Source organism: Leptinotarsa decemlineata, unplaced genomic scaffold (genome assembly GCF_025532065.1).
Source record: "Leptinotarsa decemlineata unplaced genomic scaffold, Ldec_3_MD MMD2_tig00001064_RagTag_RagTag, whole genome shotgun sequence".
NCBI lineage: Eukaryota > Metazoa > Arthropoda > Insecta > Coleoptera > Chrysomelidae > Leptinotarsa > Leptinotarsa decemlineata.
The window spans coordinates 9,003,887-9,029,532 of NW_027412558.1; the positions used below are offsets into that span (position 1 = coordinate 9,003,887).

Genomic DNA, 25,646 nt, shown 5'->3' on the forward strand with positions numbered 1-25,646 from the left:
AGGTTCCTTCTACGAAGCTCCGATATATTCGTAGCATTGAAAACAAAATCAATTTTACTCACAGTGACATAAAAGCGTGCATCCTTCTTTGTATTCATTTTATTCAGAAGTAATAAGGATTTTACTGTAGTGTTTGTGTTTTGTCCTTGAAAAAATTGTCGAATAACTAATTCCATATTAAAAAATCCTTAAAACGCATTTCTCTAAAAATGATTGCTTTTTTCGTGTCAAGCATTGAATTTCAAGCATAATTTGTGCATGTGGCAACACCGCAACACGTATTTTCGATTTATTTATAATTTTTTTACAAGATCGTGAAAACAATCCAAAATATAATCAATTTGTCAATATCAATATCAGGGAAAAATTTTTTTTTTTTATTTTCTATTTTTTCTTGTTAGCAATTCAATTTTAATATTTCTGTGAATCATTTTATTTACGATAAGTAAAACTAGTAAAAGTCTTTATCAAACCCAACGGGGGGTAAACAACAAATCAATTCTGTTTTAATTCGTTCACGACCTTTGGAAAAAGTGTATAAGGAAATCGAATATGCGTATTGCGGTGTTGCCACATGGAGCAAATAATTCTAATAACGCAAGATATTACATGAAAAATTCAATATTTCCAGGGAAATGAAAGTGCCTAACGATAATTATTCGAGAAATATTGGTAATAGAAATTTCCATGTTTCATGAAAAATGTTACTAGATTGACTGTACTTGATATTAAGTTAGAAGATCTACCCCTCATAAAAAAGTAAAGCGCGATAATAATTTTCCTTTCACGACAAATTTTCGACAATAAAATGTTACTGCAAGTGGTGCTAATTCTAAAAGTTTCGAAATATCCTCATCAAATTCTCCATGGGTAGCAAGTATTTGTTTTTATTTTCTATCTCGAACTGCCTGATGGTCAACCTCCAACCACTATAAAAAAATAATCCCAACCAATAATTAATTATCCATTAGTCTGGGAAGACATAAAAAGCTGGAATTCTATTTACTTTTTTGTTTTCAAACGCAGCGAATGCATTATAAACGCGGCAGAATAACAATTTATGATGGTACTTTGGTACTTGAATCGTAGAAGGCGTGCTGGTGCATTTTCAAGCTCGCCGTTGACGTCACCCACTTGACCGATTCGCGCTCAAGGTCATGCCGTCCTCGGTCACAGCCCACTGCTCCCGAACAATATTTCACTATTATTATTGCTTGCTGCGTGGAAATGCAAGCTCATTATCTGCTTTGAGCGAGTTATGTATCTGAATAATGAGAGATTACACGTTTGGCATGAACTGCAGCGTTTCTGAATGAACTGAAAGAGGAAAAATTTGATTCGAGGAGAATGTTTGAAACATCACACCGCCAACAGGCGGTTTAATGCAAAATGGAGGATTTTGTGAAAGAAGCGTGGGATCGTGATTTTTCCTAGTGAGGAGAAGTGCTCTTTATAAGTTTGATTACGCGGCGAGATCAGAAGCAACCTGATCTATGGAAATTATAAGTCAGTTATAAAGGATACTAAATAATAATTTTGACTTTCAATCTTGAAATTTCGACTTTAATCTCGAAATTTGAAGTTTTAATGTCGTAATTTTCAAGAAATTAATCTGCGCTCCCGTACGATCTGCGCTCCAAACTGCGCTCCCATAGGATAGATACGTTATTATCATAGATTATAAATAATCGAAAGTAGTAAAAAAAACCTGAATTATTTTCACTAAAGAAACCCGAAGCATTATTTTATGAATATTCGCCGATTATCTACATAACTTCAAGTGAAAAATGACTCACGTGTTTAGATTTTTCAGCGCAATAGGGAACTTGCAGATTTTTTTTACATCGTAAATGTGTTCTGCTATGATAACTATTGGGTACTGCAAAATATGAGCAGTGAAATATCAACAGTAAGTTTATAAAAAATATAAAAATTTCTTGTGTTGAAAAACCAATTCAAACAGGCGTTTAAAGGCGCGAACTGTCATGACGTCATACTGTATCAATTCGGGCGCATGCATATGGCGCAGGCTGTGACTACCGTTTAAATCTACTTATTTAGGCAGCTGCATCGGAACGCTTTTGTGTAAAATGTGACGAGGTCCTGTTTTTTTAATAGATTGTTATTATTAAGTTGCATAGTTTCGTGATTTGTGTTTAACCTTGATTCAGCTTTCTTTGTGTGCTGTTGAATTTATAAATCTATCAAGGACTTTCAATTTCAAAGGCAATGCAACCCAAACATTGTGCCTTCGTGCACAAATTCTTCCATTAAATCACCCAATAAAATATTTATGAGTTCCTGAAGATGATCATAATCCTCGAACCAAAAACAGCAAAGCTCCTCTTCATGTATGTGAAGACCATTTTAATGTAAGTATTTACATATTATTATGTACCTATCTGATTTGTGAGATAATTGCCTTCAGGCTAGGAATATTGGAAAATTAAAAACTTAATTAAATATTATAATTAATATTAATTGTGAAGCTAATCAAGGCTAATCAAACTGACACAATTTAACACAAATTATTCATACAAATTTCATTGAGTTAGGTTCTATTATCAAATAATTATCTCCTTTTATGATAATATATATACTTTTGAGTTATACAAAAACAACGGCATTGCTTCATATTGTATCAATGAAATATATTATGTACTTTCATCCCGAGTATTGATATTTTATTACGGAGTTACATAGAATTTATAGTGATTAAACTTACAACAAATAATAATTGTACTTACTTGTCTATTTAAACTACGCGTACTCCACCAAGAGAACATTTTTCAGCTTCTTTAATGAATTTCGCTACCATAAAGATATCAAAAACTGGTAGATTATCGGATTGGCCTTTTGTAAATCCGTCGTCGGTCATGTTTGTTCGAATTTACACACATAATAGTAAATAATACTGTGTAAAATTAACTAAACACAGTAAAAACCACAGATTTGGACAAAAATATCACAATAAACCACAGAAACTTCAAACCAGCAAACGCAACAGTTCAACATAAATGGAATGGCGACTGGCGAAATAGAGTATGACGTCACAACCAATGTCTGGGCGTTTTTAGTCACGTGATGAAATTTAGATTTTTAGTAAACTTTAATTGTTTCTATAGAATGGATGGCATTTAAAAAATAGTTTGTTTTTTTAAGTAATGAAGGCTTTATTACAATGAAATCTTTTGATTCGCAATGTAATCTTTGTGACTAAATTTTCATGTAAGTTCCCTATTGCTGTCGGAAGGCAGAGGATGAATAGAGCACTTCCTGACTCTTGCCGAAATATTCAAGAAGTAATTTTTATTTTGTTCATAAATATGTAGATACATTACGGTCGATAAATGTTTACACATACGTCATTATTTTGTGCATTCGGTATAAGTCGTCAAAGTAATGAAAAGGCAATGACATGGCTACTTTTCCGAATCTAACCTTTCAAAGAACTGTTTTTATTTTCGAAATTTATTATAAAATAATTTTGTGTCCATTTCGTTGGCACTTCAATCATTATTCTGTCAATAAATTATGTTTTATATTCCATTTTCCAACTCCGATATCTGATAATTTAAAATATCCAGTATGCTAGAAATTAAATGAAGCATTCCTAGTTTGATGTTATATTCAAAACTAATTACAATGATGGTAATAGTCGATGAATTTTACACCACGCATATCCCAAAATACCGAGGCCAATACCTTTCCAGCGGATTGTTGAGCTTTCGGGTACTTTGGACGAGGTTCACCAGTTGCTCTTCACTCAGCTGAAGTGATGGCTTTTCAAACCATTGCTTCGCTTAAACGGTACTTTTTCTCATCAAGAAGCAGTAAAAAATTAAAACACGAAACTGTTTTTGGTCCACTGTTTTGAAAATAACAAAAGTAGTGTCACTCTTAGCACAATAACTCGCAAACTTATGAGTAGAATTTCACTAGTAAGGACTTCCATTGTCTACTATATAAAATGATTTAAAATCCCTGAAACATCTAAAATAGAAGGATTGAAAATGAATAATAATTATATTAACCAAAATAAACCTGAAATGAAATAATGGTGAAATAAAATACAAGTAAAAATAGAACAATTGAATAAATAAAAATAAAGAAATGAAAAAAGAAAAAGAAAATAAAAATAAAAAGTGGAGAGAATCCAAGTCACGTTAGTTCACGACGTTTCGATTGTTAGTATCTACAATTGTCTTCGGGTGATGACTGGACTGATTCCTCCGAGAGATGACTATTTATAGGTCGTTCGAGTACTTTCACTTTTTATTTTAATTTTCTTTTTCTTTTTCATTTCTTTATTTCTATTTATTCAATTGTTCTTTTTTTACTTGTATTTTATTTCACTACTATTTCATTTCAGGTTTATTTTGGTTAATATAATTGTTATTTTCAGCTATTCATTTTCATTTATTCTTTTTTAATTGTTTCAGGGATTTCAAATCATATTATATAGTAGACAATGGAAGTCCGAACTAGTGAAATTAATCATGAAACATTGTCAATCACCTTCAATCAAATGTTATGAGGTAGAATATCATGACATTTCAAGAGCTCTTTCTTTCGATGGTTGGTGTTGGGCCCCATAATTTTCAGCCCAGGTACACTACATTTACAAACTCTGTTGGAAAATCACAATATGTGATTTCACAATGTTTCGTACTAGCCTAACATAGTCAACGATTATTACTGTAAATTCACATTTTACTTACACTACAACAAATTGTATTGTCTGTGGGAAGTTTAAATAATTGTTTTTGATAGTACGCGTATTTTATCACGATCATTAGCAAATGAATGAATTGAAATAAGCTTCCAGGGTGGACAACAAAACAGAAGCTCAAAGTTGAAATTCCATCATCAATGCTAGCGTCACCCAAATAAACTGTCTATTCTCAGCGATGAACGGCCGACAGTAGTAGACACGTTTTCAATTTCAATAAACACATGTCCCGAGTTAATTGCCCCCTTTTTGCTTTTATTCTCTAGACTGACGGTCTCCATTTATGTCCACAATGCGGCCTTGTGGTTGGCTTTTTCAACTCCCATTAACGCTAATTGTGCGACAGGTCACTCGATCTTCTCCAATTTTTTCACGGTTGTTGCGTTCCTAAATTGGAGAATGACGTTCGCGATATCGATTCTTTAAAACAAATGCGTATCTATGAACATCAAACACTTCTAGCAACGCCCTCCTAGATGATGCATTCAACTTAACTCATATGGAATGTCTTTTGGAACTACCAAATAATAATACGTCGTCATTCCAACCAGTGCCAATATTATTAATCTTTTGGATTCAATGTGCCAAGCTACTTGAACACCTTCCGTGAAAGTATCTATAAAAGAAAGATAAATCTCCAACCTCTCTGCAATGTTCCAGGTTATCAAGGTTGCAAGGAATGTTCATTGTGATAAGAGAGAAACCCCAGAAACGAAAACGTTACTTTAGAAAATGTTACTTTAATCAGTTGCACTGTTGCCCAATCACAGACTCGATAACTAAAGCTACCGCCACACTACAACGAGAATAAACATCGCAGATTGAAGGAATGACGTCACAGATACCCAGACCAATGATATCAAGGATTATAGTGAAGTTTTTTGTTTATCTCAACAAAAAAGGATCTACCCGTATAAGTTTATACGATAAATTCAGGTTTTAGTTCAGTTTTGAGATATTTGCGTATACAATTGACAAATCTCAAATAATTCAAATAACCATCGTTGTAATAGAAAATATTATAAGTACAACTTTTGAATTCACTATTTTGGGACAACACACGATGGAATACAGTTTTATTATATTTCTAGTTATTTAGAAGAGGCCGAAAGAATGTCGCAAAATTGCTGAAAAAGTTTTCAAATTTTCTGATTTAAAAAAATTTAATGAGCGGAAAGCCTTGAAATCAATATCTCATTTCCTTCAATAGTTGAACCTACTTCATGCACACATATAGACGAAGAAACAGATGTACAACAATTGGCCATTACTCGTGAGTGTAATACTATAATTTTTCTATGACTTATAACAAAAAAAAATTAAAATAATATTTCCTGAATCAGAGGAATAACAGTAAAATACATAAACGGAATAACCTCAACAAGGCATTCAAATATATTTTCTATCTTCGTTATTTTATTCAATTCCAAACAGTTTGAAAACTGAGTGGAAATAAAACTATAATATTTGATTTGACCCGAGATTGAACACATGACCTCTTGCACACTAGCACAGAGCTCAAACCACTTCTCTACGATGTTGCTCAGAAATTAGTATGTAAAACCATTAAGTTTTTGGTGACTTTTCTTCACATATTAGCTGAGAAACTTTTGAAAAATAATGTTTTTGCCACATTACAAATTTTCAGCGGGGACACTCGTTTTTATGTTTCTATTCTTATTTTTCGTTAGGAGCTAAATATTTCAGAACGAACTGTCAGTTTAATGATTAAGTTTGACGTTGATAACACTAGTTTACAGCCAATTTACGACTGTAATGCCAAAGACAGGTCTTTGTTAATTTTTGGTCCCTGAATGCGAAAATGATAGTAAGATTTTTGAGTTATGATTATTTTCACAAAAATTTAATGAACACGGCATTCCAAATTGCACATAACCTGGACGAATGGCGTTTATTCATAGATTCGTCTAAAATAAATTTAAAAGCCGTTCTGCTCCATGATGGCAACAAGAGACCGTCTATTCCTCTTGCACATGCAGTTGCCATGAAGGAAACACACGAAAGTATGTCACTTATTCTAAATGCAATAAGTTACAATACGTATAAGTGACAAATATGTGGTGACCTGAAAGTCATAGGACTATTACTAGGTCTTCAGGACAAATTTACGAAGTTTTGCTGGTTTCTTTGCCTTTGAAACAGTAGGGCAACACAGAGCATTATCAAGTAAAAGAATGGCATCCGAGAGATAAATATATTCCAGGTGAAGCTAACGTGAATAATATACAACTTGTTAATCCCAGAAACGTTTTGTTACCTCCATTACACATTAAACACCGAAGACGATTATGGATACTAACATTCGAAACGTCGTGACATAACTTGGTTTGAATCTATTAATTTTTATTTTTAATTTTTAGTTATCAATATTCTTAAATTTTTTTAATTTTCAGCATTTATATTAATTAATATTTCAATTTTTTATTTTTTTGGTTGTTGCTTGTATGTTATTTTTTTGTAATTTCAATTTTTTGTTTAATAAAATTGTTATTTTCGGTTAATCTTTTTAATTTTTTTTTCAGGGATTTCAAATCAATTTATATTATATTATAGACAATGGAAATCCGAACTGATGAAATACAGGTTTACTTGCGTTTCTCAAGTTTTATTTGCTTTACTCATGAGTTTGCTCAGCCGTGATTGGCCTAGAGTAGTGAGCAATGAATCTGGTCAATTGTGATTGGTTTTGAGGTGTACGTTATGGACCATTTTGGATACTTACTCAACAAGAAACTGTAAAATAATTTATAGTCGTAGAAAAGAAGCATTCATACTCACATTGAAATAGTCCTCAAAGAAAATATCCAGCGTAGTCCTGAAACAAAACATATTTTTCAACCATTTATTCCTTCAACCAAGCATTTATATCAATAGAAAAACATCAGTAAATACGGAAAAATACATTTTAATACTTATCACGTACGGTTGCGATAAAAGTAGAACAAGAACAGAATGGATGTTCTAAATGTTATGAATTTCAGGCAATTTTGTTATTTTATCGCAGTTTTATTTCACCCTACCGCTGTTACGTTCTATGTTTGGAATTTCAACTAACACATTCATCGTTTATCTCTTAGTTTCGAATAATATCTGTCATCTGTGCTACATAAACAAACAATGCGCCGGTCTGCTTGTACATGCAAGTAGGGAAGAATCGAACTAAAACTGTTACGAACTATTCTTGAGGGACAACGATTGGATTGAGGAAGTTAAATATTTTGAAGTTTCGAAATGATTCAGGGAAGAGCTGTAAACAAATATAGTTCAAAAAATTAAAAAACACGCTTTTAAAGAACACCGAACCAAAAAGTTAAAAATATTTTTTTGAATAAGCCTAAAACAATAACGAACGAAAAATACAAGTGTCATTGTGAAAAAAGCGACGGGCGCTTGATATACAAAAAATATGGCTCAAAGCGGCCTCGTTTTTTTATGTAAATACATGTAAAGTGAGTTCGAATTATATCAAGGAGGTTACGTACAACGCCATCTGCCCGCGAATAGATCAAGCAATAATGTCCACCTTGAAAACCATCAATCATTTTTTCACTGAATAGCTTGTACTTATATAAATGTTCCCATTCTGGACCCCTTCTCCATTTTATTCATGAAGAAGATTGATTTCATCTTCTACAATGCTTCTTTGTTATCATAAACAGACGACTAGAAGTTATTCAAAACAATTTCTAACCTTGAAGATACTGAGAAGTCAAAAATTGAACAGTTTCATCGTTATTGTATCAAAAACGTATGCTAGATTAAGGAAAAAGTATGGAAACACTGAAAACGTCATAAAACGAATAGAATGTCATACTCCAGGTAAGTTTCAACGAGAAATATAATGAATTGGACCCTCATTATAAGGTAATTTTAAAATCAACTTTGTTCTTTCAAATAAGAACTCCCTTTTAGCAATAGAAATAATTTCCAAAAAGCTTAAGGGTAAAGCTAGCAGAACACTCTTAAATGAAACATGCAGAATCGGTGATATGGAGGAATAGGAGACCAACTTGAGTCAAAAATTGGTAATATATTTTTAACTCTCCCAAATTTTCCTTTGTTCCTAGGAAGGTAAATATTCTAAGTAATAAATTCATCATGTTTAAATTTGTCAGTAGTAATATGATTCAAATTACTATAAAAGCATGACACACAATTTTTTTAGTCAGCCTTGTGGCGGTTTTGTAAACCGTCAAGTGGAAATGTCACTTTAAAGTGTTTTTTGAATAATTTAGAATCTATGATACCTCTGTTGAATGGAGAGAAATGAATTCCAAATTAGCCTAAAATTATGGACTGAAAATATATGAAAAATATAAAATGGTTTTGTTATCTTATTAGGAGCCTGATAGGTGGATAGGAGGAAGTGGAACAGTGAATTGGTTCCTTAGATAACCTGATCTCAGCCCATTGAATCTATTTTTCATTTTGATCCATTTTTTGAACTAGCTAAGTAAAATAAATTTTCAATAATGTCGGTAATTTAGTTGTTAATGAATTTGAACGTTACTTTTGTCGACGTTCTGTTAATAATCAATTTCATTAGATACAGGAGTTTTGACTGTGATTTTCGAAATTCAACCGAATCAAACTGTAATACTGAGAATACAAAACGCTACCTGACCATAGTTCGACAAGTTTACTACGCGAAAGCTGGCAATTTTGGAGTGACCAAATATCTGGGATGCCTTTCCCTATATACATCGGACCGACCTTTCCCAGAATATCAATGACCCCATTCCATCGATTCAAACTCGATTTCAGAAGGCGGATTAGTATTCAACAAACAATTTCGCAACCACCACAATAGCATCACCACCATGAACATATACTAAGCTGTAGAACTGACACTCTTAGCTTAATTTTACTAGAACTTGAGGAAATTCTTCATTAATTCCACACCAAAACCGTTTTCATTCATTTCTTTATACAAAAAAAGGCCGCCCTACAGAACAAGGTTATTAACTGTTTAGTTTAGTAAACTATTTAGTTTACAAAAATTTAATTTCTTTATTGATTTTTATTTTTGTATTATAACTTTTTGTTAGAAAATTAACTTGTGTTATCGAGCAGTTGTCCAAAATATCCATCTGCTTGGGTTTTTTTATGTTAATTCTTTTAATTTGATTTTTTCTTATCATTTTCGTATTTTATCATGACATATCATTGAAATGCTCTCTTCTCTCGAAACGAAAGTTTATTGCCGAAAAACAGATGAATATTTAGAATGACTGATACCACTTGGGGTGTTTCGAGTAGATACTCATTGTTAACACTGTTATGGATCAGAACAAGGGCACAAGTGGTTGACCCTTCTCGAGTATATTTAAGACCCCGACCCGCGACCTACTCGAATATCGATATAATCAAGTGAAGTCAAGTGACAGTGCGGTGCAGAGCGATCTGATAAGACGATAAAACTTTGAATAATAGTTGTTGTGTTTTGTGGCATTTATAGTAAAATAAGGTTAAGTTTGATAACTGTTCAGTATAGTTAATTATTATTAAACCGACGGGAAAAACGTACACAGCAAAAAGTATTTCTTTAAAAGAAGATCATAGGTTGCTTTGAAATTCTTATCTCTGTTGGAAAAACTAGTACTTTATGCCAACATCGCCATGTTCCACCAGAAAATCACACTTTTTTCAACAAAGAAATCAAATTTCTTGGCCTTTCAACGACATTATCCGTTTGATTATATCATTGCGAAGATGAACTATTTTGAATCAAGAAAATATAATATCATCTCAAAATCGACCACCTATTTGAAGGGAAAAATAAACTGTTTCAAATGGAGAGCAATATCAACTTGACCTGAACACATAGTGTTTGTTTGCATTTAATACTGTCTCCCTTCAAATAACTCAATTCGTTTATAATAAGAGTTTTCTGAATCTACATACAAAAAACTATTATATTATGATCGACTGAAAATAACAGAAATTTTGTATAGAATGAACAGGGTTTCTTTCAAAGAAGTATTTCATTCATTTCAGTTTGAAAAAACCTGTGGGGCTCTGGTCTTTCTATGACCCTCCTAAGTGAGAGGAGAGCGGGGAATTCCATTGTAAGCATCGCGTACGCGCCAGTATGTAATGGAAAGTGATGTTGGTGTGTTGCGATTTTGAGGAGGAAGTGTTTTATGTGTCTGTAGGCAGTGCAATTTCTTTCCAATTATTTTGTATCTACCATAATGGAACAGATTTTACAAGACTGGGGTATTGCAAAGTTGATAGATATTTTCATGGGTAAGTATTATAATTGGATAAAACTCCGCTATATCAGTAAGTACCGCATTGTATACGTAGTACCGAAGAGAAAGTGGTAAACTTTGACGGCAACTCTTAATTTTGCCTTCATTTTGCGAAAATTATACCAATACTCCGTAATTTTTTACACATGTATTATTACATTTGCCGAGCTCTGCAAGTGTATATTAATTTAAACTGAAAAATCCTCCACGTTGATTCAAATTTTCCAATCTCTTGTTTAGAACATACATTTTATCTTGTTTCGAATAAGAGCATTTTCTCTATATAAAATTTGATTTTCTCTTAGACCGAATTCATTTTTTATTGAAAGATAGAGGTACTTATAGTTTCGACAATAAATTATAATACAAAAAATACCAAAATAGGCACCAGTAGGTATAAAAAGCTTCTATATGAGTCAGCCACTTTCTGATTTCAACATGTAAATATTTGTTGAATTCCGAAACGTCTTTGCTTTGTGATGTTTTTCATCGGGAACAAATTGAATATACCCTACTCAGCTTGAAATTATTTGATAGATTTCCTTTAGGAATGTATGAAATAGGTAGAAATATTACCAAACTTACTAGAGATGAAATATTAATTTCCAAAAAAGTGGAAACAGTGAATTCTGGTATTTAAATAGCGAATCATATTCCTTTAAGTATGTTTGTATGATCATGAGTTAAATTTTTTTAATGAAACATTTGATATTTTTCATTGATCCTCTAATAATATTCACAAGACACTTTGAATTCCTATAACGGTTCCAAAATTATTATTTTGAAAGGCAACTTTTCTGTATAGACTTCTGTCCACTTCAAAGGGATTTGAGGTACGTCTTTTCAATTGATTATTTATTTCTGATCAAATAATGTTTAAGCACCTTTTAACTTGCTAGGAATCGTATGTTAAATAATACGACCTCAGACAAGTTTAAAATTTTGAGGGTTGTCATTCGCATGCGAACAACAATTGGGTTGGTTACCGGAATGAACCCACTTAAACAGTGTTTTATTGAAAAAAATATTTTTTTTTTGATCAAGTGGCTGCCTTTCTATATATTTGAAATAGTGGCTAAGGATGATATGCTGATTTCTTCTTTCGTTTCAGAATCCAAGTGATGTTCCGGCAATTGTTGATAAACAAAAGCAGAATGCAGAACTTGATAGACGATAGTGATTTTTTTAATGTTATTTACCAGAATGGCATCTAGTTTTAAAAACTTCATTTGTGTAAAATTACTAATAAATTAATTCTGAGTTGTCTGAGTTGTAATGTTGTTTATAGGCTTCGACTTCATTTTATTTGTTAATTTGCAGTTTGTCAAGAATATGTCCCTTTTTTATATATGTTTTCTTATTGAATATTTATTTATGTTATTCGTATAACTGTATGATCTCTCAAAAGTGTGCGGTTGGAATATGATATTTAAGCAAAGATTAGCAAAGAAAATTTAGTTCTCTATTACGTTTTGTTTTTATCACATGCTTTTTCAGGATAATATTTATGATTTGCAATTGCTTCAAAAAAACCAATCATAATATGTAATTTATTATTTAGTTTCTTTCCATACCACTTATAGCTGTTCATATTACAGATGAGATACTTTGGATTCAAGTAACTAAATACATCCAAATGAGAGGGACAGTTTATAAACAGAAGCATAAGTTCATCTTTGATGAAGTGAATGAGTTTATTTGATTTATACAAATAGAAGCGTTTCAATGAAAAATGCTTCTCTTCAAAGGAAAACAATTTATTTCTCATACGGAAACATTTAAATAATGTTCCAAGTAAACATATTATTCTTTCGAAACACAAAACAGTTTTGATTCGAGATTAATTTTGCTCAGACTGAAGAATGCATACTTACTTCTCTTGAGCTAATGTGATTATTTCTATTGAAATGTATGCACAATCTTGGTGGAATATTTTTTTTACTTAAAAGAAGCGTTTATTCAGTCCATTTGAAATAATGATTCAAATTCAACTTGAGAAAATATGTTTCTCAGTTTGAAAAAATATTTCTGCATGAATATAGCAGAGCAAGATTTCTTTAAATCGAGATAATGTTCTTCAATTTGAGATTTTTATTTTTACTGTGTAATGGTATGTATTGCCGCGAAGCTTTGACGTTTTATGAATTAGAGAAGTATCCTGACGAATATATCACCTTCCATGGCTGGTGAACAGAATAACATTCGTCAACTTCATTGACCTAATTTTCAAAACCAGAGCAAGAATGTATATGGAAGAGAGAGATATAGCGAATGACTGCAGTTAAACACGACCAACCCAAGTATGTTTTTCGTAAATTGCATTGCAGGCTGATGCTAGCAACTAAACTTCTGCGAAACTTCATCAAAACAAATTACTAAATCTAAATCAAAGCAATGTCAAATTTGAAATAACCTGCACGGTTTTGGTTAAATTGTGTTGACACGGTTACCTTCCACGTAATTAAAATAATGCGAACTTCTACTTATTGAGGGCAAAGTAAATTCACGATTGACAAGCTGTTGAATGAAACCAGAATGTTGACTTATACACATAACAATAGAACCTTTTAGGTATGAAAGGAATAGCCAAATTGCCATATCTATGATGATCTGTACCGAAAAAGTATATGCTACCCGAAATTGAGTATCAAAATGTTCATCCTTGAGTTGTAGGTTTTGGAGTAATTTCTGTTTTTACAGACCACTGTTATAATCTTCATGCAGTCATTGTTCACTGTGGTTCTGGTCATTATTACGCATTGATCAAAGACAAAACGGACTGGTTTAAGTTTGACGATAGTCGTGTTACTAAGTGTTGTGGCAGTTTTAATTAAATTGTGTTCATACGGTTACCTTCGACGTAATTAAAATAATGCGAACTTCTCCTTATTGAGGGCAAAGTAATTCACGATTGAAAAGCTGTTGAATGAGACCAGAATGTTGACTAATATACCCAACAATAGAACCTTTTAAGTATAAAAGGAATAGCTAAACTGTCATATCTATGATGATTTGTAATCTGTACCGAAAAAGTATACGCTGCCTGGAATCGATTATCAAGATTTCCATTCTTGAGTTATAGGTTTCGGACTAATTTCTATTGTTAGTCATAATTTATCAGTCCTTTTAAAAGTTTCGACCCTAATTTATTCCATATTCCCATATTCGACTCCAAGACAAGCTCCGGAAGGAGATATCACAGAGATAATTGAGAACAGATTAACATTCGGGTTACAAAATACACCTGACACTTATCAATACTCCATTGACCTAGTTTTCGAAACAAGAGCAAGAATGTATGTGGAAGAGAGATATAATGAATGACTGTAGTTATACACGACCAATTCAAGTTTATTTTTCGTAAATTGCATTTCAACAACTGAACTTCTGCGACACTTCATTGAAATAAATTACTGGATATACACCGAAACAATGTCAAATCTGAAATGACCTGAACGGTTTTGATTAAATTGTGTTGACACGGTTACCTTTGACATAATTAAAATAATGCGAACTTCTCCTTATTGAGGGGAAAGTAAATTCACGATTGAAAAGCTGTTGAATGAGACCAGAATGTTGACTAATACATAATACACACAACAATAGAACCTTTTAGGTATAAAAGGAATAGCTAAACTGCCATATCTATGATGATTTGTAAACTGTACCGAAAAAGTATATACTGCCCGGAATCGAGTATCAAGATTTTCATCCTTGAGTTATAGGTTTCGAGGTAATTTGTATTTTTACTTATAATTAATCAGTCCTTTTAAATATTTCGACCCTAATTTATTCTATATTCGACTCCAAGACAAGCTCCAGAAAGAGGTACCACAGATATAATCGAGAACAGATTAACATTCGGGTTACAAAATACACCTGACACACACCAAAACTCCATTGACCTAGTTTTCGAAACAAGAGCAAGAATGTATGTGAGAGAGATATAATGAATTACTGTAGTTATGCACGACCAATTCAAGTTTGTTTTTCGTAAATTGCATTTCAGACTGACTCTAACAACTGAACTTCTGCGACACTTCATTAAAATAAATTACTGAATATACACCTAAACACCTGAAATAACCTGAACGGTTTTAATTAAATTGTGTTGACATGGTTACCTTCGACATAATTAAAATAATGCGAACTTCTCCTTATTGAGGGGAAAGTAAATTCACGATTGACAAGCTGGTGAAGGAGACAAGAATGTTGAGTAATACAAACAACAATAGAACCTTTTGGGTATAAAAGAAACAGCTTCACTGCCATACCCATGATGACTTGTAATCTATATTGAAAAACCCTATGCTGTCTAGAATCCAGTAGCAAAATGGGCTAGACATTCTAGTCCGGAATAATATGAAAGACGGTAAGCTCTATGACTAATTGATGTTAGCTACTTCTGACATTATCGCACCAATAAAGGTCATGTAGTTTGAAATCATGTTGCCTGGTAAAAATTTCTGAGTGCTTTGTTTAGTTCCTGATTTCTATCAGCGATTTCGTTGAAATCATAAATAACCAAATTGCATTTTGACGATATATTGATTAGGAATGATATTAAACACTTCTGAATTTCATAACTGATACATCTGATCTCAAATCCAAACACTGCGAACTTCATAATGAAAATTTTGAAAACTCTTCGAAAAAAATGAGCATCTCTAATATTATTACTGTACTTAGGAAGCAATATCAGATACAAACCATTTTGACCAAGAACTTTTTTCAGAAACAGACTTTCTGCTTCTTAAGTCGAAAAAATGAAAGAGTACTTCATTTTACTCGTGATAATTTTGTTTTATCCGTCATTATAATAGGAAAAATGAGTTATACATAGATTTACACCTCTTAACTTTAATAAGCTATAAGCTATGGTCATAGGACACCCAGGGTGTATTTTTTAACGAAACTTCCATGCAATACTAAAAATTTGTGAACGCTTTTTTCCTAATTTTCCATTTTATGTACAAATCATGAGGTAAATAACAGAAGATGAATTGTTAAATTTTATTTAAATGAGTTGTTTATCATTAGGATAATTTATTATTCGTTGAAAGGAAACATGGACAACTACATTTGTGCCTCTACAAAGTAACTTTAAGAATCGTTTTGAAGCCAAGCACTTTGTTACAGCGTTCATTGTTTCAAATCCCACTGAAATATTGCCAAAACAATGAAGTTACGAGTTTCCACATTTCAAGGTAATTTATTAATTTGTAAATGACCTTAAATAAGTCGGTTGAAAATTCACAATTCAACAATTCAGCATTCAACTGAATTTTTTATTTGTAGAAAAATTATGATTCTTTCAAAGTACAACTTCAAGGTTGGGGGGCTAGGTGGGTTAGTCCAAATTGAGTGGGATTATTCGACTCTCCAATGCGACCTCCGACGATTTATTTTGGTACATACCTGTCCAAACTCAACCGAATGGTTACATCTTCTCAACGAAGCCGTTTAATTATTTGGTGAGTGATCTTTCAGGACACCAGGCAAGACTGAGATATTGCCCAATGAATAAAAACTGAGCTGCTAGTATGCGGCGGGGCTGGCATACAGTATGTGCTCTGCTACCAGTATCTGAATTTTGTTTTGATGAGTAGTGCACTCCAATGTTTGCCAACCATGGTACAGTGTCCTCAATCTATTGAGAACCTGATCAACAGTCAGTCTGGGACTACATAGGTAAGAAATACAAATTTGTGGCTTGGAAATAAGGTCCCCTGTTACTCATTTTAGGGAGGCTCCAGGGTATTCATTGCACCCACCAACCAGAGGATGCTCTCCAGGAAATAAAGTGCATTCTCAGAATGGTACCTGCGGATCATCTTCTGGAAATTCCTTAGAACTGTTGATAGTGAGATTGTTGAATGTTCGAAAACATCTCTAAATCATCTATGCATGACGAAGTCAGGGCACTCTACTGGTCTTTTTGATCGATCCACGTACCAGAAAAAGTAATTCTCACCGAGTATCACCTCAATTAATGATCCGATCTGATAGTAATGATTTCTGCTTTGCAACCCAAGGCATGTTCTCCAAAATACTCATCCATTCAAAAGCAAACATCGAGAAACGAGCAGCATGCTAATTAACAATGCTCAACATACCTAGCACCTGATTAATTGTTGCGTTATAACCATCCAACCTCTTTACTTTCTGCAATTCACTATGAACAGAAGGGTTCTGCTTTCTTTAAATGTATGATTCGAAAGTGGTTCTAAATGAAACTTACAGAATTCGACAGCAGTTTGTGTGTGTAGGCTTCGTAATCATTAGAAAAGAGAAATCAAGATATTCTAATATGTTACCATGGAGTTTTTGTTTCCAATTGAAAACAGAGGAAAAATAACTAAGGATATTACCTCCTTCACAGATCAGTCTATTCAAATTTTGTTTCAAATTATTACTGATTCTCTTCTACCATTGATTCTCAAAAATATAGATGACTGGTGGATAATGCACAACTGTACGAGTCATCAATGTAGAAATTGTTTTTTAAACTCTGTAACAATTCACCAATTGAATTAAAACAGCTGTCTATTGAAATTGTTATAATCAACTGTGGATATTTCAGTTTAGAGAAGAAAACGATAAGTGACAAATTATGTCAGTTGAAGAAAATGAACAACCAGAGATTCATCCTGCTATTGTATAATGTTTACTCATTGAATCATAATAAAAATCAACATTGAATAGTTATTTCAAGTTTCCTTCAAATCCTGAAAATGGTGTCAGAAGTGAGTCTTCAAATCCGTCGTAATTGATGATTTTGCACCACCATAGAAATTATGATTTTAGGATGCAGATTGTTTTCAATCGACAAAATAACTCAGAACTCGAAATAACAGTTTCCACAAAATGTTCAAACGCAATCCTACGTTCACAGCCAAAATATAAGCATGGTCTTCACAATGCCTAAACAACATAATTTCCCAACTTACAATTTCTGGTAATCCAGACATCGCTTTGTAGAACAATATTTATGAACTTAAGCCAATTCGCTACCGGCCAAGACTTGAACACCTGACGAAAATCTCTTTTCTTGTCAAGAAAGATTTCTTACTAACACTTAGTATTCAGTTCATTATACAGTAGTGTAAAATATTGCTTTCTCTTGGCAGATACTGGTGTTTTTCATCAGAATTATTTTTTTCCAGAACTTAGTCCTTCGTCTTAACCGCCAAGATTGAATGTCACGTTGCCAGAAATGTAGTTGTAATAATTATTGAATATCCTTCTTGGAGAGTTGCAACTTCTCTTCGTTAGTTCAGCTGGTTGGTTATCTATTAGATAATTGGAAAACCGATATCAGAAAATTGTAATAATTGCAACAAAATTCAACACTGCAAGATTCCAATATTAAGGAGAGCTTGGAGTTGAAAGTCTTTTTTTTTTAAATATGAGATATAGGTTGAGAACTAACTCTACTGTGAAACACAAAACAAAGATGGATGCTAGCTCTATATCAGATTTCTTGAGATCAGGTGCAGAGGAAACAAATTTTCAATTTGGAGTTTACTTTTATCACCAATCAATTTGCCCCCTTATTTCCCTTCCTGAGATACGTTTATATGCAACGATTGGAAAAATCCTAAGTTGGAAATCACCAGAACGTTACAACATTGTGATAAACATACGTTGATAATTCATTTGCTGTTGGAGGTCGAAATCATATTGATCTGAATTCGTTTTTGAATCACCTTGAAGAACAAGGACCGACAATGAATTTCACAATAGGGGTTGTACAAAATGGTCAACTTTCTATATAGCATATTTGAAAGTCGTCGTATCATATTGATGTAGAAAATTAATACTCATGAAACAACTAGATGGCTCCACAAACAACAAGAAACAACTAAACAACCATCGACACTTTCTGATACTAATATCATAGATAAAACAAATCGGTACTAGATATGATGCTACAACATCTATATTAACAATTATGACCCCAACAATACAGAAGAAGAAACAAAAAATCAAGTTTTTAACTTAGATTGTTTTTGTAGTAAAACTTATATTGGTAAAACATTAAAAGCCATTAAAAGTGCGCCAAAATGAACATCGATAATGCATCAGAAATAGACAATCAACACATTTGGAAATCCTATGGAATAAGAAGAGGATGATCGAATGGAGGGATGTAAACCCTGGAGAGGAGTCTACTTCATACAGCTCCTTATCAATGAATCGTTATCAGCTACCCGTCTTGAAGAGAAATCAACAACATTGTCATATTTCATAATTAAAAACTTCTTTGACATCTATAGAGGATGTTATGAGTATGTAACGCGAGTGAAACAACATTGATTGACTGACACCCTTATATTAACGTACAGCCGACGCTACTGAACCTTGAATCTTGAAATATGCAGGTAGGTTTTTTTGTATAGCGTTAATAAGCATCAAGAAAGGTTATCAGGAATTTTCACCCCCAAGGGGGAAAATAGGGGTTCAAAAATTATATAACTTATCTTTACATTATGACCAGAATTACACAAAATCTTTGTAAGGTGTAGCCTATACAGTGCATTTCTATGATGTCCCCCCCCTTTTATTTTTTGAACGGGTCATCAAGAAAAGGGGGTCTTGTGACACACCTTTTTGAAGCTTCTGACAAATGCTTCACAACCCTAGGATATAATGTCAATATCTTCAACTGCTACAAAATGGCGGAACTTGGAAACATTGACATTTAACTATATAATATGAGGTAATACATTTGAGGTCAGTTCATAAGATGCTGGAAATGGTTGCCTTGAACTTCTTGACATATGAACAGCCTAGCCAATATTTCACGCCGAACATTTGCAAACACAGTAACGTCAATATCTCAACAAATATTTATTATTCACTGCCGTATATCCAATATTGAAGCAGGTTCAGTTTCGTACACCTTTTGCTTCAAATAACCCCATAAAAAAGTCCAAAGGTGTCAAATCTGGCGAGTGGGCTGGGCATTTTGTAGGACGTCGACGGCCAATCCAAAGACAGGGAAAAGTAGTATCCAAATAGTTTCTTACTTGTCTGGAGTAATGTGGTGGTGCTCCATCTTGTTGGAATACAATATCCATAACGAATTCATTAGGATTCGCTTCGACGATTACAGTGATGAGAGGGTCAACAGTAGTTTCCAGCATATTCAAATACAGTTCCCTTGTTGAATTTTGATCAATAGAGGTCCTACAATATGGTTTCCCAGTATTCGTACCCAAACATTATTTTTTTCTGCATATTGGGTATGTGTTTCCCGGAAAACGTGAGGGTTGGTGTCACTCCAATAACGGCAATTTTGTCTGTGAACATTGTCGTTTAAAACAAATATTGTGGAGATAGGTAGGATGCCTTGCAATGGTTTCCGTCATGATTTCGCAGAATTCTGTTCTTTGATCAGGGTCACCTGATGATACTGTTCAGGATTTACTACCATCTGACCAATTATTTGCACTTGCTGTTCTTCCGAAATGGACGGATGACCTGGGGGCTTTTTGTTCTGTACAAAACCGGTAATTGTGAATTTGGATACAAGTTCTTAAATATTTTCTACAGATAGGATGAATCGGAAAACGCGTCGCACCTTAAATAAAAATCGCTTCAGCTTTTTCTTCCAATGGGCGAGAACTGAACAATGATGTTCATTGTCGTACTGACATTTTTTGACGTTTTTATAAACAAAAAAATAACTTAACAAACCTTATCGGGTTGTTGGAATTGCCATTTGGCAGATAAAAAGGAATATTTCTAGAAATATCGATATTAATGTGTTTGTCTTCAGGAAATTATTAAATGTTCCGCCACTTTCTAGTAGGTGAAGATATTGACTTCATATTCTAGGGTTGTGAAGTATTCGTCAGGAGCTTCAAAATGATGTGTCATAAGACCACCTTTTCCATTTACTTTTATTTTCCCAGATGGCGCCCAGTCGCCATCTTGAAAGTTTCATCTGTCAATTTTACTTTTACCAAATTTCAGGTTTTTAAGTTGACCCGTTCAAACAATAAAAGGGAGGGACATTAAAGAAATGCACTGTATGTTATTCTTATGTATAAGCTGTATTTATGTGAAGTTTCATTTAAATCCGTTCAGTCGTTTAGGCGACTGCAGGAAGTGTTTATTACAATTTTAATTCTTTGACATTATGGGAGTTGAAACTCCTCAAAAGGGTTAATAAAAAACCAGAAATATACTAACGATATTTTTAATTGAATAGAGCTGACGTCAGTTTATGCTTGAGAAAGCTATGGTATAGCGAAACACGTGTCGCGGTTTTTGTAATACCCTTTATAGTGAAAATCATACAATAAACTGTATTAATTAGTTTTTCAACGATATTTTTGTTCACCCTTGTTGAGGAATTATATATTTTTCGTTTATTAATTACTTACAATCTGAAATATGCATTCATTCAGTCTTATTATGGAAACAAACGTATTCTCGATTTCTTTCGTAGACCAAACCCCTCAACATACATTCCTGCATTACCTGCATGTCGCTTTTTCATCGAAACCGATAGAAAAACTTCAATTATTTCAAGTAAAAGTCGTCATGCAAGCGGAATTTGCAGTGATCCTCACTGGAATCTTCGACCGGCTAGCGCTAGCGTTTGTTTCGTGTGTGTATAACTGCATCGCCTGGTAAGGAGCCAAGGCCATCTTGATTTAGTCGGCGTTCCTGAGCTGTTGCTAGTGCGTTTCGTAAATTGCACGCTGCAGTCTGCAGTCCGATCCCGACCAGTCAGACCCCTCAAGATACCATAATTAGGTCCCATCGAGTATCTAGAGGATGTACGGTGAATAGAGGTTTTGTTCAAGTTATAGACGGTTCTTTTACCGATTGAAATTCCTGAAGACTATTGGAAGGAAGCGGAACAGTACTACACTAATAATAATAATTTATTTACCATGTTAGGAATCACACGTTAAAAGGTACGACCTCGTTAGTCCTTGTTTGAAGGTGATTGACAATGTTTCATGATGAATTTCACTAATTCGGACTTCCATTGTCTACTATATAAAATGATTTGAAATCCCTGAAACAACTAAAAAAGAAGAACCCTGAAACACATCAACAGCGTGAGACTTTCCATCAATTTCACAAAGGAGAAGGAAATCCACAACGAATTGCCATTCTTAGACGTTTTGGTGAAGAGAACCGACCCTAAGTGGGAAACATCTGTATACCGAAAACCCACTCATACGGGACAGTATCTGAACCACGAATCCGACCACCATCAATCGACTAAAAGAGGAATCATCAAGACTCTATTAGACCGTGCTTTTGGGCTCTGTAACATGAAGGAAGGTCTCGAGAAGAAACTAGACATCATCAAAAATGATCTTCAACGGAATGGCTACTCCAAAGCGATGGTAGAAAAGACTTTGGCTAGAAGACAGCAGGAGCCTCGCAAGGAAGAGAAGCCGTCACAACCAGTGCTTACACTTCCCTACATCAGAGAATTATCGGAGAGGATAAGAAGAATTGGTTCCAAGTACAACATCAGAACCTGCTTCAGATCCGGTAACACTATCCGTAGCAGCTTCACGAAAACCTGGCCACCAAACGCGGACTGCGATTCCAAGAATTGCATTTACCGGATACCCTGTGAGTGCGGAAAATCCTATATTGGTGAAACTAAGAGGCCATTGAATGTTAGCATTGCCGAGCACAAGAAACACACACAGCGAGGGGAAACCAGCAAATCAGGAATAGCAGACCATGTTTGGACCCATCAACACAACATCGAGTGGTCCAAAGCTGAGACCTTGCACAGAGAGGAACATTGGTTTAGGAGAAAATTCAAGGAAGCCGCATACATGTTGTCCAACAACGTATTCAGCCAAGCCAGCGTAGAAATACGCTGGCTTGGCTTAATGATGGAAACCCATGTCATTCAACGAGTTTGATACATATCTTAGAGATAATATTTTTTAGTTTCATGATATTTCAAAAGGCATTGATCAATTGATTTCTCCATTTCCTCCAAAGATATAGTTAAGTCTCCTTCTTGTTTTGGTAAGCATGTATGTTATTTTCAAACACGTGATGGTTTTTATATAGATATATCATAGTATTGAATAATTTTTTTGTATTGAATATTTTGGTTTCAAAAAATGAATCATTGGAATTATAATGAATTACGTCTTTTCCAATAAATTATTTTTGAATAGTTTATTCATTTGAAATTTATTTTATTTACTCACAGGAAGTAGTGATTTGTAACTGTATATTGCATATATAGTTCCAATAACTCTACGTATTTTTCTCATAAATTTGAATTTAGGTATACATCAGTTTTTATACTACATTATCTATATGATATATCGGAATTTCTTTCAGTTTCATTGAGTAGGTTTGGTATTTTTATTAGGACCAAACACAGTACTACAGGAAAATCCTTTAGGCGCTCCAATTGGTGTCCATTATAACCCCCAACAAACTTATCGAAGCAGTACCATAATAGCTGAGTCGGGGAGATGTGAAAATCTATAAAAATATTTTCACATCTCCCAGACTCAGCTATTATGGTACTAGTTGAATCAGTAAATGTTTCATTTGCAACAGGAGTTTTTCCATCATGTTTAAAAAACGCAATAGTAATTCCATTACATAAGGGGGTGATACTGATAATCCTGCAAATTTTAAAAATAATAGAGAAACTCGTGAAAAAAAGAATAATGGCCTTTCTGAATAAGCATAACACTATTATTTCTACACAATTCGGATTTCAAATATTTCAAAACGTTTATCTGAATCTGAATGATAGGGTTATTACAGCAGCAGTTTTCTGTGATCTGACAAAGGCTTTCGAATGTGTTAACCACAAAATTCTGTTGCAAAAATTAAGAGAAATATGGGTTTAGAGATGTAGTAATCCAGTGGTTTGAGTCTTATTTATCCGGACGGACTCGAAACGTATATCTTCAAGGCAACTTATCACACAAATTAGAAATTAAATGGGGGGTACCTCAAGGATCAGTTTTGGATCAACTTTGCAAGAAAATATTTGAGAAGGACGTAAACAAATTAACGTATTATTGATATGTATTAATTTTTTATACGAAAAATCTATAATTTTCAATTACAGTTCTGAGGTTGAAGACAGATATATGAAGGCAAACATTAAAATTTTTCAGGGAGTGAACTCCCTGTTGATTAGGAGCAAAGAAAATAAAATTGTATCAGTATCCAAAATGATTTGGTTGCTAGCAGGAGTTTCATTGATTGACCCCCAAGATCGCCAGATCTGACTCCATATTCAGCTTCAAAATAGTCTAGTAGTTGCATATGGTAAAATAACCCCTGGAAAGCTACTAAATGTTCAGGACAATGAACAAAGATTTCACCAAAACTCCTAAAAGGTATTTTGTATTGATTTCAACTTCTAAAAATATTTGGCATGTTTATGAACGGATTATTATTCAGGTTGCCGGAAAACCTAATTCATTGAAGATATTTTTTGTAGACTGTTTAAATGTTCTACCGTGTATACATACGAACCGCATAACAATCTGTGCTTCAATTTTTCTGACCAGGTCGATATCAGACCAAGCCGGTTTTGCGAAATTCATATATTCAATGCATTAGTTACTTATATCAAGAAATTGTGCTCTATCATACTTTCAATAATTACCTCCTATATCTGCGTGGCAAGCAAGCTGTTAGTATTGTGAAGTCATAATTTAGGATTAGCTCAAACTGAACATCAGTGTAAGCCAGATATATCTTCAAAGTAATTCCTTGTACTGTTTTGTTGTCTAATTTAAAATTCTCTTTTAGTAGATTGTAGAATATATGAAAGATTCACTCATTCACGAAGATCAAACATCTTGAACACCTCGGTTGAAAATCAAGCTGAAAAATTCATTTTGATACATACTGATTAATAATAATGAGTGACGCAATAATCAAATATCATGCTTACAAGAATATTTAAAGGGTTGATTAAATAACGTTTATGTTGCAGCAGCGATAAACAATAGCGAAGCCAGATTCCATAAAAGGAAACATCAGTGCTGTTTTGCATTATTGAGAATTTATTTATTGTCAGTGCTAGTATATTTCCTTACTGCACAATATAATGATTGATATAGAAGGTTAGGTTAGGTAAGGTCAGAGGTGAGTGGGTTTATTCGATCCTCCACCGCAACCCGCAAGGGTTTATTGTGGCTCACACCTATTCACACTCGACCAAATAAACCTAGCTTCTGAACGAAGCCGATTAGTTTGTATTTGTATTAGTTTGTCTTTCAGGTCAGATGGTAAAAGAACGGCTCTGCCGGACTCTAAAAACCTGATTCGGTCCCCAGCGGGGCAGACACAAAGCATGTGCTCTGCTGTTTCATCATTTTCCAAACAAAAGCGAAACACACGGTCTTCCGACAGTCCGAGTCTCTGCATATGATGATTCAAATGACAGTGTGAGAAGGCCTGCTAGACATCGTAGTTCATCTCTACTATAGTCCAACAACTGTTTGGTATCAAGCTCCGAATGGTGATTAAAACGGGTGAATAAACGCCCTGGGATCCTGGAAGATTCTGCTAGAAGTCCACAAATCGACATAGAACGTACTGAACGTAACCATACAGAAAAAATGAACGAGTCAGGGCGAGTCAGGGCTACACCTGCCATT

General features: G+C 33.7%; 1 protein-coding gene across 3 annotated transcripts in view; it reads right to left on the reverse strand.

Moving 5' to 3' along the window:
- Window positions 1–25,646, reverse strand: part of EcR (Ecdysone receptor) — a 494,390-nt gene that overhangs the window by 274,984 nt on the left and 193,760 nt on the right. For all 3 annotated transcript variants that reach the window (XM_074175644.1, XM_074175641.1, XM_074175642.1), the window contains one exon: window positions 7,532–7,568. The gene's annotated coding sequence lies outside the window, so the exon portion shown is untranslated. The remainder of the gene's footprint in view (window positions 1–7,531; window positions 7,569–25,646) is intronic.